The sequence below is a fragment of the Gymnodraco acuticeps genome, unplaced genomic scaffold (genome assembly GCF_902827175.1).
Source record: "Gymnodraco acuticeps unplaced genomic scaffold, fGymAcu1.1, whole genome shotgun sequence".
NCBI classification, from domain to species: domain Eukaryota; kingdom Metazoa; phylum Chordata; class Actinopteri; order Perciformes; family Bathydraconidae; genus Gymnodraco; species Gymnodraco acuticeps.
Window position 1 is genome coordinate 442,652 of NW_022990423.1, and position 16,640 is coordinate 459,291.

The following is a 16,640-nucleotide window of genomic DNA, read 5'->3' on the forward strand; positions in this document are numbered from 1 at the left end:
GGACACTTTTATTGTTTTAGATTTAGATTTTTTGCACTGCATGGACGTTTGGACTGGAATCACCACCACGCTCAAACGGAGATGATCATGCTGATCAAAGGACAAAGGACATGGACGCCGGCGCATCAGCGTTTGATCTGGAGATCTGAGACAATGCTCATTGACTTTGTGAAACTTTGAATTGCCTGTTAAAGACACGATCGGAGAACAGAGGACCACCCACGGCTTAAATGGACGCCGCACAAACCTACTCCACAACAACATAACATTGGTGAAGGATAATCTGTCAGCTTGATTGGAAAAAAGCAAACTTATTTGGAGTGACTGAATTACTGTTTCGCTACATGTTGATGAATATTGGGAGTTGTTGGACTTGAAAAGACATTTATTCATAAATCGCCGACGTGAAGTGTCAATATAATTGCCTGTGTGAACTCAATCAGACAATATGGAGCAGCCGGTTGAGACAAACGAGACAATGCCTGTGGTTGATTCAGATGTTTCAAGTGTGGAGAATGTTGCTCCGCCCGAGCCCTCTGTAAAACGGGGCCTCAAGTTTACCCCAAAAGGCGTTTTACATAGAAACGTGCCAAGAAAAGAGATCGGCAAAAATCAAGCAGGCCAAGAAATACATTGAACCAATACGTGTCTGGATGAAATCTACTGACAATGTGAAGTCTGTGCTAGCTCATTTGTGCAACTTCATCAAGTGTTATGAAGACGCTAAGGACATGCATGAGTCTGTCATAGATATGGATTTGCCCGAGGAGGAGGTCAAAAGGCAAAATACATATTTCAATGGAACAATGATGACCTTTTGTAATTTCACTGAGTCTGTAAAGGATTGGTTGTCTGCTGCTGGGCACCCTCATGTGGAGTCAAATGACAATGTTGACAATGAAGTGGAAAATGACAATGATGTTAGCAATGCTGATGTTGAAACTGATGTTGAGACTCAAACTAAACAAAGTGCTGTTATTGATGATATCAATCCGGAGGACAGTGCCTCTAACATTTCAGGTCCAAAGGAAAGGCAACACAAAACACACTCTAATGTATCTAAAACATCATCCACCGCATCTGCCAGGCTAAAAGCAGAGGCTGATAAAGCAGCAATTGTGGAGCGCATGAAGGCTTTAAAAAGGAAACATCAGTTGGAAGCCAAGGAGGAGGAACTAAGAAAAGGAAAGGAGGAACTAAGAAAAGAAAAGGAACAGTTTGCTCTGGAGACCGAGCTAGCTGCAACTAATGCCAACATCAATGTTCTGGAAAGTAGCTCAAAATGCAGCTCCAAAAGGGATGGAATGAACTCTTATCTGGAAAGGAACAAGGCTCAGAGTACAAGGCAACTCAATTCCTCAGGCTAATCAATTTGTCCCACAGAGAAATGACAAAAATAACATGCAAAATGAATTTCACCCTAATGCCCAGGCTGTCACTGTAAGACCAAAGGAAACCTCACAGACCATCAGGTTTAAAGACACATCACAAACTGTCAGGCCTAAACAAATGGCAGTGTTACAGATGGACCTCAGACCACTATACACTCAAGCACCAACACAGGTGGTTCATGATGCTCAACAGACAGGACGAGCATCCTCCTTGAATATGACGTGCAATAATGACACTCAAAATGACATTGTGAATATCATGCAACGCCAAACTGACATCACTACAATGTTAGTACAGCACATTTTAGCATCCTCCCTACCAGTGAGAAATATACCCACATTTGATGGTGATCCTCTTCAGTATCATTCTTTCATCAGATCCTTTGAAAATTGTGTTGAGGTTAAAACTGATAATGCAAGTTGTGGTGGCGTCTTGATCCTTGTCTACAATTTAATCGCCACCTCTATCGGGGTTGTGGGTTTTGACGCGCCGCTCTTTGTTTCCAAACAATTCAGCGGAGATCGTAGTTGAATCAGATGAGCTTTGTTCCTTGATCCACACGGTACATACAGGAGGACACATTTCTTCGCTTCATAGTCACTAAAAAGTGTATCATTTTCCAAAGTAACAAAAAGAACACGGTCAAAAGACTTTTCCGTTTCCCCGTCTATCACCCCCAGCTGTGTCCCATCAATCTACCATATATAGGCATAGCCATGCACGTGATACTGACGCACATATCACACATAATAAGTGAGCCTTAAATGAATGCATTTTAAACCATAACGTGACTCACAAAAATAGCCGATAATTTACAGTATAATCTAATTTATATTATTATTAAGCCTAACATTCAGACAATAATAACAAAAGGAAAAATGGCTCTAACATACCAGCCCCTAATTGTTTATTACATAGCAATTACCAATAATAATACATCAATCAACAGTCATTTTAACAAAACATAACGTCCATCCGTAGCATATTTGTATACTTAAGTCCATACTCCATGCAGTGCCATTCATCTGACTAACTGTAAAAAAAGAGTGAATGCACTTATTTGATACGTGGGGGGTGTTTGTTGGAAATCCTATTCAACTAAAAGCCAGACAACGCCACCTTGGGAATTGCACCCAAGGAAATAATTATTCCAAGTACCAACAAGGCACTCAGGTTCGTGATACTGAGGGGCAGGAGACGTGGTTCTAATTTATCAAATGTTTTATTTCTGGCATTAAAATATCATTAAAAACACCATAAGATCATTATACACACTGAAAATAAAGGGGGGGGACTCTTAATTCAGGGATGCTGAGGCTTACCAGTGGATGGAGGTGACGAGGGGTGAGAGGGATCCCAGCAAAGTAAATTAAGGCACCCGTGATCACTACACACTCACACGAAGGAACACAAATCAGGGGGAGCACAGCACGACACACAAAGGGGGAAGCCACCACCGGGGACACCAGCACCACACCTTTGGCTCTCAGCAACTAAGAGGGGCAAACAATAAACAATTACTGGGATAAACAGTAAACACAAATTAATACACAGACCAACACATAAGATAAGTATAAGACAATAAAAAGTCAAGAATACTACAAAATACTGATTTCAAGTAACTGATATTAACTGAAATAAACAAATTTAAAGCAACAGGGTCGAAAACTAAACCAAAGAAACGAAAATCAACCCAACAGTCTACTTAATCTGTAATTAAATAAACAAAACAAACTTAACTCAATGAAATAACTAATCATGAACAGAGATTAATCGAACAGTCCGTGATAACAATGTTTAAAATATGGCCCTGTAATGAAGAGCAAAGGCACAGTGATACCAAGAGGCTGGTACAGACCAAGATACCAAGAGGGCAGACCAGCCGTCCAGGCAACAGTCAGGCAGGCAAGACACTCGTAAACTCAGAGCAGTCGTGGAGGCAAAACAGGAGTCCTTTATCACGCTTCCAGCGCAGAGCCTAGCAGACATTAAGTTTAAGGTGATGTTACGATAACAATACCAGGTTAAGAACATTCAGGAAGAATGATACTAGCAGAAGGTCTACCTATCAGGCCAAGTTCAGACAAACACACAGCAGGGGAGCTTCATTTACAGCGGCAGCAGACATGGGCTGCAGGATCCCTGCAAGGGTCTACAACCAGTGATACATTTAGTATTTAGCTAATTGTCATGCTAGGTGTACAACAAACGGCAGCCACTGCAAACTCACCGGTGCCAGCGGAGAAAGCACGTCAGCAGAACCCGGAAGTGGCCTTCGTGCCAAAAAGCAAGAGGGAGCAAGAGCGACACTGACCCCTCTTTATAAAGGTTTCCCCGTGTGGTGATAGGGCTGAACAGTCTATCCTGCTACACGTGCATAAGATGCTTGTAAGGTGGTTATTAAGGACATTGATGTGAATGTTCAGTGATGTACTTACTATGTGGGCCATAATAATATGTGAGACATTTTCGTTTTCTTGGACCTTGATGTGAAGTTAAGATTTGTGATAAGCTTTAGGTATTGCAATTTCGTACGTGTACACAAGTATAGCTTAATTCAACTGATGAGTGCTATGTGAATAAATGTAAGTGATGTGATGGAAGTAGCCCTTGGCCACTTTCATTTTTTCAAAGAAGCTCTGATGAAGAAAGGTTGGAGACCCCTGGTCTAAAAGCTACCGTCCAACAGCTAAAGTCTAACGGCTAAAGTCTAGTTATTATTTCAGTTCGGCTCTGGGGAGTAACAGTTTATATGTAATGCTCAGCTGACTTTATGTTAGTTATTTATTACACCAGTTGTGTTTAAGACGGTTTGAGTTGTTGTGTTGGTGCTCTTTACCATATATATGGTTTTAAATATATGCTAACAAGCTTATTAGCATCGCCATTCACCGTGACGTAGCATTTTTCCCATTGAAATTAATGGGGTTCTTCAGTTAGCAGCTAACGCTAAGCTAAGCGACGGTATAGCTCATTAGATAAATAGATATACTTTATTTAAATAATGATTTCTCTTAAACTGGGAAATGAATGTGTCACAACAGAAGTGTTTTCAGGCATTACACGAGTTAAACATATTTAAAAGATGCAATAAGATATAATAAACAAGAAGCATTAGCAGCAAGTATACACACAGGACACATATCACTAGAGTATCTAAAGAATACACAATATACAGAAAATACTGTATATGTGGCACCCCTGGGATGTGTGACCACATTGATATAATAATTATTATTGTTTGGAGTTGGAATATGCCTTTGTTTTGTACATCTGTCTATTTTCATTTCGTTGGCGGGGTTGAGCAGTGCATTTGGAAGTGTGGCGGAACGTTTGTGTTCCGGGGACTGGTTAGAGGGACGGACTTCCGGTGTTTCCTCAAAAACAATCTGGAAGGAAACCAAATAACTCGTGTCCTCATTGCTCCTGTCTCACCTGCTCATTACAGGTTGGTAAAAGCTGCAAAACTCATATGAACCCCCCCCACAATGTTCGCGTATATAGTGTGACGGCTCACTAAATGTGTGGAATGTTTGTAGCGCTGTTTACATGTTAAAAAGAGTGTATGAATGTGTGTGCGTATTAGCGTAGCTTTCCCCATGCGCGCCATCTTGGGGATAACGTGTTCTGACCAAGGCTGCTTCTCAGGTCGACTATTTTCATTTCCTCGCTCCTCGGTCTTACCGGAAGTTGATTTGCCTGCGCCATCTTGAGTACCGTCCCATGGCTCTTATTTCTGCCGGAGGACCGAGGATCGAGGAGCGATAACCGAGGAACCACCAGACCATCCTCCGATGAAATCCTCAGATACTCGCCCCGCCCCCTTACTGTGTATCGCTCACTGATTGGACGATGCAGCGCATGCACTGATCTGATGCTTCTTGACATGAGAGCAGTTTCCCAGCGGAGTGAAGAAAATACATGAACCTCACGGGAGTCACTCCTCAGTTTATACCGTGTTTTGTTTCAATTAATGTATCATTTAGTTACAAATATGTGATATATCTGAACAACAAAGTGGTCAAAAATCATTTTATTCATTTATTGGAAACATTTTCATGATCGCTTTTTTCGTTTTACATTTTCATTTATTGTCATTTCCATTCAGTCAGTCATTAAGTGCTATTTAAAATGTTAATTTGCTACATATCCACACAAACAAACAAAGTGTGCAGTCCAATGAATGTTAATCTAACTGGGTTTTGATAGATAATATATCTCTTTTTCTTCTCTCAATTATTTTATTTCTATTGTACACTCTAATCTTATTAATCAAACTATTGTTCGTTTATACATTTTAAGAATGGCGTTTATGTTTACTTTTTTGAGAATGAGTTCTTATTTTATTTATTGGGGTCTACAACAGATGATACAAATGTTTGTGTCAGTAAATGTGTGGCGGGGGTGTTTGTGAAAACAATGGGGACAGAGCTGCTGTCAGACGAACAGCTGTGCGGCGTCATCACAAACTCGCTTCACGTGACCCTCCGGAGGAAAGGACGTCCCATTGCTCTTAAAACTCATTTCCCTGCTTCTCGTGGTTTCCTTGCGTCCCTCCATGCTTCCCTGGTGGGAGGGACTAGAGGCAGGGAAACAACGCAAGTGAGGGAAGCAAGGATTTCATTTAATCGACCTGAGAAGCAGCCCAAGCTGCAAACTCTGGGGAACAGCCGGGACGCCAATACGGAAGTGCCACACACTGCAGTTCATACATGGGCCGCTAGGGACTGGCTGCAGAAAGGAGCAATTTCCATAGACCCCCATTTTAAAATGTCCAACTTTACAGCAGAAAAAAACATGTTTCTACCCATGGATTCAATACATATTATTATCGATATAGTTAGATTCCACCTTCATGATTATGAATCTGTGAGTGAATTGTTTTCTAACACAACCCTTTTATTTATATTAGGTCTTAAAGTTTTTGCATAAATTAGGGCGTGGTCACTTTGATGGACACGTACATGCCTCACTGTCAGCTAACAGCAACTTGTCCACTCTGCTAGGCTACCAACATAGAGGCTACAACGTTAGTTAGTCATAGTAATGTACTTGACCCTTTAGCTTTAGCCGTGTTCGTGGTGATTGTGCCTTTTAGGGAATATTGTTACAAATACCAGACAATTCAAATGTCGTGCTGTGCGCTTGAATGTACTAACAGAACTTCCAAGAAGTCTAAAATGATAATATTGTATGTTAACCCCGTTCGCAGGTGTTTGTGTGCTTGGTAGCTTAGCTTGTTACTTATTAGCCAGCTAAGGATGTAACCCTTTATGCATACATATACATTTTAGTTTATGATTCAGCCTTGGCTAAGACTTTTATAGTCTATGGCTATGACGACCATAATGCTAAACGGGAGCAAATGTTAATAGGGGACCCAATTATCCCAGTGGTGGCCGCCGGAGCTAACGGAGCCGCAGGGGGCTAGCTCCAGCCGGCGTCCCGGAGCTAGCCCACTGCGGCTCCGTTAGGTCCGGGCGGTGGAGTCCGTCTTTTCTCAACGTATGAATGACAAGCATTAAGAATAACAAAATATAGCTAATTCTCTTGCAGATTGTCTCATTTGATTATGAATGTAACGTTTATATAGGGGAACTACACTGTTAGCAATAACTTGGTATGCATGTATTTCATGTTAGCTTAGCTTCTTAGCCTGAGCTAGCTCTGTTTACTTCCAGTTCGGAGGTAGCAGGTCCCGCCTCGGCTCCGCCTCTTTGCCCTTATTTGGAGAAGGCGGGATTAGACTCTGACGTCACAGTCGAGCCGTTAGTGGCCGACTCCGCCTATTAAGGGCTTCACGGCAACTCTGCAGAATCCTATGGGTGACGTCACGGACACTACGTCCATTTATATATACAGTCTATGGGTCTGACACGGAAATGGTGCGAGTGAGATAAAGAATACACAATATACAGAAAATACTGTATACATGGAGTACATTAAACAGTCTCACTAGCTAATCTTTGCTTTCTGTGTTAACTTAGTGATAGTTAATGACACGGATAGCGTTATAACCATGGTTCAAACAACCATTAATGTCACTTTCTATGTGAATAAAGTCATTTTAATGAAATAAAAGTGAACAAACTGTGAGCTGTAAGTTAGAATGTAAGTTGCTACACAGATTATGATGAATTATATCTAAATATTTGTATTATATTAATAATGAAGCAGCTCTGTGGTCTTCATCAGGACAGCTGATGAGCAGCATGGAGGAGAAGAAAGAGACCCCTGGAGCTCAGGTCAGTGTGCACTTCATCACAATATATTCCTAATTCCAGCGTTTCCGCCAGGCGGGCATCTTGCCTTCATTTGACGCCCTTATTCAGCTCGGAACGCCCTATACAGACATAAATAAACCAGCGACTGTATTCGCCATGACACAGACAGTCTGTGGTTTGTACTTGTTTAACTTCTGTCTAGTTTCTGAACAGATATGAGGAGCTGTGAGCTCTGAGGGCTAACAGCTAACGGCTGATGTTGGTTTTGTGGTTCACATTGTCACTACCCGATCTGCAGCCCTGCCCTATCTGCAGTGCGCATGTGCGAGAAGGGCCGCCATATTTGACAACTCCATACGGCAACTCTAATAGGACATTTGACGTCTAGACGGCTGCCCGATTTGCATCGTGCATGCGCGAGTGATAAACGTCTCAAATAGGGCTGGGCGATTTTTTCGGTTTTAACGATTAATTTGCATTTTTACTTTCCTACGGTTTGTGAAATGGCTGAACCGAAAAATCGCGATTTAAAAACATTTCTAGACTCCGCAGATTTGTTTTGCTTTAAGGGACTCCGTAGTAGCTTACTCTCTCACTTTCCAGAACGCGCACAAAACTCAGACACATTGCCTGTGACTACCCGATCTGCAGCTCTGTATACACATATATCACTTAAATTATTCAATACATCCTTTGTACTGAAGTATTCAAAAGTAAATAAAGTTTAATATAAATGATTTGCTGTGGCCAATTGTTTTCATTGCATTTAAAGACCCGTGTAAATCTCTGATACCACCCAATGAATGCATTGACTTGCTTGTAGAACCACGCTACACAAAACAGATAGCAACACCTAAACAAACTATTTTTAAAAAAAGGGGCTACTGTATCGACCTATATAAAGTATATCAATATTTTTTTTTTTTCAAAATACCAAAAATATCTTGCATTTTAGCCATGCCTCATTTCGCTCCATTTGCTTTTTCCAGCGCTGTTTTTGCAGAGGGCTGATTCTGTGAGCTGCAGCTGTTCGCGACCCACACATCACTACTGACAGTGTCGTCTACCTCCCAGTCAGAGCAGGACAAAATTGAAGCTGAGCTGTCATCCTATTTGTTGTCGTCTGAGACAGACCCTGATACAGACCCACTGCAGTGGTGGAAGCTACATGAAGCTAACTTCCCAAGACTGAGTAATCTGGCCAAGAAATATCTCTCCATTCCTGCCACAAGTGCCCCTTCAGAGAGGGTTTTCAGTACGGGGGGTAACATTGTAACATGCCAAAGAGCATGCCTCAAGCCAGAGGCAGTAGACAGGCTTGTCTTCCTCGCGAAAAACCTGTAGACAACTTCCTAGAAAGTTAAAGGGATGTTATTTTGTTTGAGGGTATTTTTTATTTTTTTATTATTCATTTCATTATCATTATTTATTATTTGTTGTATTTCATTTTACAAGTTTTTTCAGGGATGGCCTAAAAGAGATTTTTTTTTCAGTTTGATTTAAAAAAAATCTTTGCACATTAATGACAGCCAAGTGCCGTGGTGCTGTTTTTATTTTATTATTTTTATTCTTGAACAACTGATTTGTTCACATAGGCCTAGACTACTTGGTAATCTCATTTATTTGTATTGTGTTAATAAAGAAAATATGTATTTAAATGTTGCCTTGGTCTGGTTTGTTTAGAAAAAAACAGAAAAAATCAAGGTTTAAATCGAAAATTGCCCATTAGTTAGAAAAAAATCGCGATTTTATTTTTAGGCCAAATCTAGTCTCAAATATCTTTATTAAAATATTTTGTTATTTTATTTGAAATAAAATGAAGGACATTCACAGTTAATGTAATTAGATATAAATTATGAATGCCATACATATTGCATATATTCACAGTCAATATTTCTCCAGTATGTATGATAGCTGTCTAACAGAAGTTACTTCCATTTCTCACTTATTCTGACAATGTACTTAACCCAATAAAATGACCCAATAAAAGGAGTTTCTCAATAATAGTGAAGTCACGTTGTAATAACAATAATTAATCTCTCTCGTTCAGATTAATATTGTCGGGTTTTTTGAGTGTTCTTTTTCTGCTTTGCCAAACGCCACTGTGTCAAATGTCCTATTAGAGTTGCCATATGGAGTTGTCAAATATGGCGGACCATCTCGCACATGCGCACTGCAGATAGTGCAGGCCTGCAAATCGGGTAGTGACACACATTGAAGATGACGTCACGGCTCCGCCTACACTGCGTTACTATAGTTACTGCCCCAGTTCCTAAACTGTATTGGAAACGCAGCATAAAGTGAGCCTGGCCTACCAAGGCCTAACTATACCGTACGAGGCCCTGCAGTGGAAATGCGCCATAAGTGGATGTCATTGAAGACCTTTACAAGAGCAGTCTCAGTGCTGTGATTTGGTCGAAAGCCTGACTGGAACACATCCAAACAGTTATTTAAATGCAAGAAATTACTCAACTGTTGAACAACTACTTTTTCAATGATTTTACCTAGAAATGGGAGGTTTGATATGGGCCTGTAATTGTTCATTACTGAAGCATCTAGATTATTCTTTTTTAAGAGCGGTTTAATGACTGCAGTTTTCAGAGCCTGTGGAAAAACACCTGAGTGAAGAGACTTGTTTACTATGTGAAGTAGATCTGAGGCCATGCAAGGAAAAACATCTTGGAAAAACCCTGTTGGAATAATATCAAGGCAGCAGGAGGAGGATTTCAGAAGTTGAATAATGTCCTCTAGGTGTTTATAATTAATCTGATGGAACTGTGTCATGGTGTTTGTATTGATTTTAGGTGGACACAGGGACAACACATTTGCTGTACCTGATGCAGAGGCACTGACTGCTTGTCTGATTTTCTGAATGGGGGGGATACTGACACTGGGGGGTTAGTTAGTCTGTCGACGGTAGCAAACAAGGCACGTGCATTGTTTTTGTTTTTGGCAATGATGTCAGAGAAGAAAGACTGTCGTGCAATTTACAATTCCAAATGATAAAAGCCAAGTCTCTCTTTATAGATTTCAAAATGAACCTGGAGATTTGTTTTTCTCCACCTACGTTCAGCTTTTCGACACTCTCTTTTCTCTGTTCTCACGGTCATGGCCTTTCTGCATGGAGATATTTTCTTGCCAGTCACTTCCTTTACCTTACTTGGAGCAATGGCATCTATAACATTTTGTATTTTTGAATTAAAATGATCTACTAGCTCATTTACTGAGATGTTAGCAGGGGCAAGTGTGGAAGAAACATTCTGAGTTAGTATTATAGCGTTTTCAGTTAAATATCGCTTTGTGGTTACCTCTTTTTGAACATTTGTGTGAACAGAAATAGAGCTCTCAAAGGAATCAACAGAGAGCGCAACATCAGTCACCACAACCTCAGAGATATTCAGACCCTTTGAGATCATTAAGTCCAGAGTGTGCCCCTTATTGTGCGTAGGCTCCGTCACATGCTGAGTCAGTCCATTGAATTGATTTATTTGAAACAAGGGACAGTGTACATTAATCAACATATTAAAAACATGTAAAAGTACTCAATTAGCCAAAAGGCTAGTTTTCATCGATAGTCCCTTTGCCAGATGGTGATTGACATCCTAAAAGCAATAATAAAAATACCACAACATTGTTATACCATTGTACATATTTACAATAGATGACATCACTGAATACAGATAAGAGCAAGTCATGATAATAAATAAAACATTTACAATACGCACTCATCCACACACCTACACCCACACATCAGTGCTGACACTGTTGATTATTAATGAGCCACTTTTTAACACTGTGCTTGAATGTGTAGTGGGATGAGGACTCTCTCATTGGTTGTGGTATTGAATTCCATTGATGGGATGCGTGGAATGAAAGACAGCCTGGCTGAATGCGCTCTTCCTAAATGGGATGGTGCAGTCTCCCCTAGCCGCACCTCTAGTAGCCCTGGTTGAGGTGGACTTTAGGCTGATGCAGCCAGCCAGAGGAGGAGGAGCCAACCCACGAGTGATCTTATAAACTAAGCAGATGTTTTTGTAAACTGAGATTTTCCCAGCTGAACAGATTATACTTTTTAACAATGTGACAATGATGATACCGGAATGGCTTTTTGTCTCCTGTTCTGAGTGCTTGTTTATACAGCGATTCCAGTGGCCTTAGAGCTGTAGAGTGAGCATTAGACCAGCTGATCAGACAGTAGTAGATGTGGGAGAGGACCATGGAGTTAGTTCAGTGGCCTTAGAGCTGTAGAGTGAGCATTAGACCAGCTGATCAGACAGTAGTAGATGTGGGAGAGGACCATTGAGTGAAGGTATAGCTTAGCTGCTGCAGATGATAGGAAGTTTCTAATGTATCTGTAATTTGACAGATTGAACTTTACTTTATTGCAGACCTTTTTGATATGGGTTTTGAAATTGAGGTTTGTGTCAATATGTACTCCCAAGTACTTGTACTCCGAGACAACCTGAAGTCTCCTTCCGGAAAAGAAAACATCTTGTTCTGTTATAATGCTGTGGCCCTTGGAGAAGAACATACACACTGTCTTTGAGACATTTGGTTGCAAACAATTATTGTTAAGCCAGGATGTAATATTCTCCAACACATCAGTGACCTTGGTAGCAGCCTCTTCTGCGGTTTTGCCATGAGTAAAAACAACTGTATCATCAGCATACATCAATACATCACATTCTCCACACACAGAAGGCAGATCATTTATGTACATACTAAACAGGATTGGGCCCAATACAGAGCCCTGCGGTACTCCAGTTGACAAACACTAGACTTATGGTTCTCAATTTGAACACATTGGGAGCGGGATGAAAGATATGAATTAAAGAGGTTGGTGAATTCTATAGAAACATTTAAGTTGAGTATTTTTTGCAATAAGATGTTGTGATTAACAGTGTCAAAAGCTTTCCGTAAGTCAAGGAACACGGCCCCCACAACCTCACCCCTGTCCATTGATGCCTTAACATTCTCCACGAAGAAGCATGTCGCTGTTTCTGTTGAGTGATTAGCCCTGAATCCAAATTGCATTGGATGTAGTGGAAAGGAGCCGTTGTTGAGAAGATTGATGATTTGTTTGGCAATCAATTTCTCAAATACCTTGGATACTATGGGTAAGATACTGATGGGCCTATAGTTGGATGTCATGAGAGGGTCCCCACCATAGTTATCAAGAACACAAAACAGTTCTTTAGCCCCTCTGTCCTGGGGGTTGTCAACATGGATGTTAAAATCACCAACAATGACTAGACGGTCAAAGTCAAAACACACTATAGACAGCAGTTCAGTAAAGTCATCAAAAGAAGCTAAAAGAAGCACAGCTGAACTCCCGCAGCCCTGGGGGCCCCTACATTGGTTGTGATGGCAGATGACAGGGTTTGGTCAAGTTGCTCTCTACTGGTGAGGAAAGCGGCATACCACAAAATCAGGTATGGATTTACTTCCATTTTGGCTATTTTTGACACCAAGATGTCTGCTTGTATTGTGTTGCTGCTGAGAAGTCTAGGAAGAGGGCTCTTGCATAGGTGTGACGTTTATCTAAATGTTTAGTGATGATGTGAACCAGAGTAGCAGCAGTACCACCCCCTTGCTTATAGGCAAATTGGTATGGATCAAGTATGTCTTGTCCTTCACAATAGGTTTAGCTGTAGAGGTCATTCCTGTCACGGTTCTCATGGTGTCCCACACTTTTTTGGGGTCTTTGGCTTTAAAAGCATTTCCCAAAAGCTCTCTGTGCGCCAGTTTTGATTCCCTCAATTTGACTTTCAGTTCTCTCTCTGTCTGTTCAAGTGCTCTGTAGTCTTTGTTTTTGAAAGCTATTTTCCTGGTTTTAATAACTTTTTGTAATGTCCTTAGTCACATATGATGTATTACTTGGATAGATTTGTATTTCTTTAGTGGGAACACCGAAGTTAATATAGTCTTTGTGAAGTTAAAACTTCTTTGCAGCAATGTTGAGCGCATCATCAAATGAGGGAAACTGGATTCACCTGTCATACACTGATATTTATTGAGAGACAGACAATTACACACGGCCGGGAGATCATCCTAGTTTCACACTGTCCTTGTGCTCCACCAAGGTAATCTCTGCCCCAAAAGACACAAAACATCTAACCAACACGAGGAGAGGCGGGCTCCCAGAAAGCCCGCGTATACCTAATTAGTAGCAGATGTGAGACAATAGTCTACTTGTCTCAAAGAGATCCAGACAAGCCTCAACCTACACAGGGGTCTTTGACTGACTACAAGCAGATGTTTGCAGTATCACAGATTCTATAAAACAATAAGAAACTCTATAAACAGATCAGATGAAAATATTCTCTTACAGATTCACCCTTTTATCAATCTATTGATAACCAATTAACATTAGTCTAAGAATATTTCAGTCAATACTTAAAATCAATAAGCGTCTTCAGAGTTGGGTGGGCTCAGATACATTCATTACATTAAAAATAGAACAAGATTGAAAACATTTCAATCACCCTGATTGAACACAGTCAATCATAATAAAAATCATCTCTCTTCAGTGCTTGGCATCTTTTGGCAAAAGGTACAATAATAAACACATGGGGTACAAAATATTATAGCAAAATATATGTTTCAAGAATAAGATATTTTATCATTTATCACTCAGTTAATCTCCTTCATCAAACACAGATTCTAAATCAGCTTACATCTCAAATATTTACTTTAAGGCAATTACTTATTAAAACACAATTAGAATTTAGGATTTATAATAAATCCAATTGAGGTATAAATCAGAATCATGAGAGATCCAGCTAAGGTTCCTAGTTAAGGTATAAATTCGCAGTGATGAATCGATCAATCTGTAATCTGTAAAGTTACAGTGTCCTCAATCTTTAACATTACTTTACGTTTACTTCATTACGCTTTATTCAAGAGTAAGGCATGATATTTAATTAATTACATTACTTCAACTATCAATCATTATGTCATTTCAAAATCTGAAGGGAAAGCTAAACAATTCTCAAAATGTTTAACAATCTGAAGAATCAAACATTTTATTGTATAACGACCTGAAAAGGAAAAAATCAAAACATCTGTTCTTTATTCAGAGCATCAACTGTAATCAATATCAAAACATCTGTTCTTTATTCAGAGCATCAACTGAGATCAATATCAAAACATCTGTTCTTTATTCAGAGCATCAACTGTAATCAATATCAAAACATCTGTTCTTTATTCAGAGCATCAACTGAGATCAATATCAAAACATCTGTTCTTTATTCAGAGCATCACTGTAATCAATATCAAAACATCTGTTCTTTATTCAGAGTATCAACTGTAATCAACATCAAAACATCTGTTCTTACCTGGTAATGATTAAGGATAGTAACATTGTCTGTTATAATATTAGAAATATCTTATTGTTCAATACCTTATAAATCTGAAAATATCAATTAATTAATTAGTTTGAAAGTGTAATCTGATAAATTATATTTATCACCACTATTTAACACATATCTGTTCATTGGGAATACAAAAACAATCATTAATTGTACATCTGTAATCATCTGGTCATTCAATTCAAATGTTATCTTTGTACGAGAGCCAGAAGACATGTTTTCCTCCTCTCTTTATGACACAGAATGTCTGGTGTGTAAAGGCATCCTGATACTGTAGATTAGCACTGAGGTGCTGATTGGCTCAAAACTCTTCTTCATCAGAGCGCCATAACTCAATTATCTGTAGATTAGCACTGAGGTGCTGATTGGCTCAAAACTCTTCTTCATCAGAGCGCCATATCTCAATCCCCCCCAATTGCTCTGCTTTTGTGGCTCAATTCAGTGAGCGCTTTATGATCTCCCAGTGAAACAGAGGCTCATCTGCCTGCATTCCTTCTGCTATCTGCTTGAGAGCAGTGCACCTGCCTATGCCAAGTGGCACATCCAGATGCCCCCCGTGATGGGAGAGGTTATGAAAACATCTGCTCCTCCAATGAAACATGAACCTTGTATGAAGCCTCTGAAACCATCGCTCGTCCTGCGAGCGAAAATGAAGAAGCATCCCATCTCATCAGAAAGTTGAAGATTAGAATCCTCTCATCTCGAACGACCTCCTTGCCCGTGGATAAGTTGCTCTCTGCAGCCGCAGAGTGTGATCCTCTCTCTCTGACCCTTGGCCTTCAGAGCTGTCCTAGTTATTGGGTTAACACTTGATAGGGATGTTTTCCTGAGTGCAGACAACTCAAGGTAATGGATTAGCACATTATCATTCAATTACAAAAATAGGATAGGCCCCCTCAGAATGATTTGGGAGCCTTCCTGAGACATGCACATTATAAATGTAAGGTTTGTGTTAGTCATTTAACATGCAAGAATCATATACTCATCAGTCCAAAGCAGAGAAATGTTATTTTAAGTTAAATGTGAGCTAGTCCCTGTGGAATAACCCTTTCTCAATGATTATAAATGTTATATTAATTCACCATTTACCGTTTGATCAAGGATTAGTTTATCAGAAGTACATTTCCTCTTCCATAAAACATAGGTTTGAGAAATGAATGTTCCAATATGAAATCAATTGCTCAATTTCTCAATATAATTTGACTCTTCCCCTCTTTTCTTACATATTGTCACATATGAAATAATAACTTAGGAGTCTATCTAAGCATGGTATTGTCTATATAAGCTATTAATCGAGAAAACTCAGAGTGAGTATGCAACTCGCAAATATCTCTCCTCCTTCCTATCCCTCTTTACTCACTTTCCCATCTCTTTCTCTCTTATTTCTGTTAGATATGAAGGAAAAAAACATACAAGTCCATGTAAGCATCTGAGTTACCACCGTTACCAAACGGTGTGCCGCGGCACACTGGTGTGCCGTGAGGCAAGTCCGGGTGTGCCGTGGGATTTTGTGACAACCATACATTATTTTTTCAATATACAACTACACAAAAATAATCAATTATTTTTTAATTTACTATATCAGTACTTTGTAGGTTTATGTACGTAATCTGCGCGACTTGCGCGTCCACATCTCCACGTGCAGTGCTGCCTA

General features: G+C 39.9%; 1 long non-coding RNA gene and 2 pseudogenes across 1 annotated transcript; 2 read left to right on the top strand and 1 right to left on the bottom strand.

Annotated features, from left to right (window-relative positions):
* The window catches only part of LOC117551909, a 430,097-nt pseudogene that overhangs the window by 338,695 nt on the left and 74,762 nt on the right, over positions 1-16,640 (bottom strand).
* The window catches only part of LOC117551910, a 354,701-nt pseudogene that overhangs the window by 292,083 nt on the left and 45,978 nt on the right, over positions 1-16,640 (top strand).
* LOC117551915 lies at positions 4,541-9,274 on the top strand. Its single transcript, XR_004569872.1, has 3 exons — positions 4,541-4,840; positions 7,588-7,637; positions 8,606-9,274. It is a non-coding gene; the product is annotated as an uncharacterized LOC117551915 (long non-coding RNA).